Source organism: Montipora capricornis, chromosome 9 (genome assembly GCF_036669925.1).
Source record: "Montipora capricornis isolate CH-2021 chromosome 9, ASM3666992v2, whole genome shotgun sequence".
Lineage (NCBI taxonomy): Eukaryota > Metazoa > Cnidaria > Anthozoa > Scleractinia > Acroporidae > Montipora > Montipora capricornis.
The window spans coordinates 45928842-45931341 of NC_090891.1; the positions used below are offsets into that span (position 1 = coordinate 45928842).

Here is a 2500-nt window from a genome sequence, read left to right on the forward strand (position 1 = left end):
GTAATCGGCATTTTGCCGAAACTTTTGCTAAAAGAAATAAAGCGATAAAAAAATATTTTGTTTCTTGTCATGAATTTTGTTTCAATTTGGAGATATGAAGCAAACTTGTGATGTGGTTGAACCACGATCCATTCCCTCGATCATTCACCATTTTCAGCGGTTTTTTACACATACGTATTGCGGGCTCTTTGTTTTGTACAACAGTACCGGTACTTCATCGCAATGATTGTCCCTACTTTACCAGAGTTACAAAATGATGCAATTTAATTTGCTACTATAACCTGCGGCTAAATTTTCATACCTTGTATCTTTTCTAAAAATTTTGAGCCTAGGGTATGTTATGAAAACGGTTTAACTAGAGTCCAGGCTCATTCCCGAAAAATGAGTGGAAACTGCTTACGAACTTTCATCTTGCGAACGAAATGGTGTGTTTTCTTCAATGTTCAGGAAAATAAGCGTTTCAAAATAGTCAATTTCTTTCTCTTTTATGTTTGTTAGGATGGTAATCAGCTGCTTTATCGCTAATATCAGGTATTTCTTCTGTTTTATGTGGAAAATATCGTAATTATGCGGAGGATTCGGATTTTAGGGAATTATGCGGATCCGCATCGCCGCATCCTGTCAGATGCCATGTGTAACATACTGCCCTCTATTCTTTCCCTACACATTGAGATGTACACATGTATCTTGAACTGTTCCTGAAGGGAGAAGTTTTTAGTTTTTGAACCCGCTTAGATTCAAAAGTGAGGGTTTCACAAAGAAAATGACGATTAAGAATGCATTCAATCAGTTTTAGCCATAACAAATCCTTAATGTTTACTCACTTTAAAGTCCTAGTTAAAGCTAAGTTTTAAGGTGTCACAAAGCAAATGACGATTAAGAATGCATTCAATCAGTTTTAGCCATAACAAACCCTTAATGTCTACTCACTTTTAAGTCTTAAAGCTAAGCAAGACCGGAGCCTCGTATAATGTATACGTTCTCATTACAACTTTGAACCTTGCCGAACGAAACCATTACTTGAGTTGTTCGGAGCAATGGAAAAGTCATCTCACCTCGATCTGTGTTAGACTTGAACTTCGTCACTGCATGATCAGTTCTGCAGTTTGCTCGAGTAGGAAATGACTTCTTTCTTCTCCTTGCTGCTCCATTTGTTAGCTCTCTAGAGTACTTCTCCGTTCTATTTCTCCCCTTTTCTTGACTGTATACTAGGAGTAAGTGATTAAAAGTTTTTGTTGAAGATTCGATAAGGCATGGATAACCAACCACATTAAATCATCAAATTTTGCAGGATCATTTCCTGTTGTCGAGGACCTCGCATCGATTAGCATCTGTTTTGGTAAGTTGCTCACTGTTACTTATTTGTGAATAACACGAACAAGTAATTCATGTGTGATAAACCAATTCTGATGACTTTTGTGTCACTTTTTGTTAGTGACTATGTCAGAATTTTGTATATGTTTATTTTCTAAAGTGATCACCGTCACTTGCAAATTAGGTGTGATGTGATCAGTTGCAAATGAGGCACCCAAATGATCCACCAGTATTTTTCTTTTTTCAGCCGAATTCATTATTCCTGCTCAGAAGGTTATTTTATAAAGAGGAACATTCCAAGGTATTTAGTAATATTAGGTTACTGGATGTACTAAGTTATTTGTCCATCGTTTGATTGAACTATACTACCCTCTATTCTTTCCTTACACATCGAGAAAGTAAGTGATGTATTTTTTTTTTGTTTTTTTGTTTAAAGTCACTTGATCTCGATCCACGGTGTTTGCATACGCATCAAAGATTTGTGTTAGAAAGGTATCTCCCACTAGATTATGTTCTACCCAAAGACTTGGCAGTGGATAAGCAGATGAAATTAAAATTCTTAGAGTTACGAAAAATTGACCAAGAAAATATTTGGTCTTCCATAGTGGAAATTGAACTTTGGGCAAAAGAAGGTACAGGCATTTCTACACACATGTAAATTAACACCTTTTCTGGGATAAAAATTATCATACTTTCAAGCATCTTAGTTTTTCTAAAAATTGTCAGGATATTGTGATGTTTCTTACTTGAAAATTGTTGAAAATGCTACCTCTTTTTTTCAGCTCAAAATCAAGGAGAGCTTTCATATTGAGTGGTTGAAACCCAAACTCAACAAACGAGTTTATCATTTCGGTTTAGCATTACACTTTTAACATTTTACCATTATGCCAGTTACAGTATGTTTTCTATAATATCGTTTGAATTTTACCTACTTGTAAGGACCATTTAATCTACAAAGAATCATTGTATTGATAGTGATATATATATACATGGATTATCTTGTAAAAATGTTAATGTTACACTCACTATGGGTGATGATGATGTTTGAAACATCGAGATATGTTCCTTAATCTCAAAAGTGCGCTTGCATTTTTAAAAATTTTAGTAACACTTGTGCTATCCAGACAACTTGGAAAATAACAATGATATTGACCAATATTAAAAAACAGATACTCTACCCGAAGGC

At 34.9% G+C, this 2500-nt stretch overlaps 1 protein-coding gene across 2 annotated transcripts in view; it reads left to right on the forward strand.

The window, feature by feature from the left end:
• Positions 1 to 2500, forward strand: part of LOC138015726 (tetratricopeptide repeat protein 28-like) — a 46256-nt gene that overhangs the window by 35583 nt on the left and 8173 nt on the right. For both annotated transcript variants that reach the window (XR_011125617.1, XR_011125616.1), the window contains exon 8: positions 1292 to 1339. The gene's annotated coding sequence lies outside the window, so the exon portion shown is untranslated. The remainder of the gene's footprint in view (positions 1 to 1291; positions 1340 to 2500) is intronic.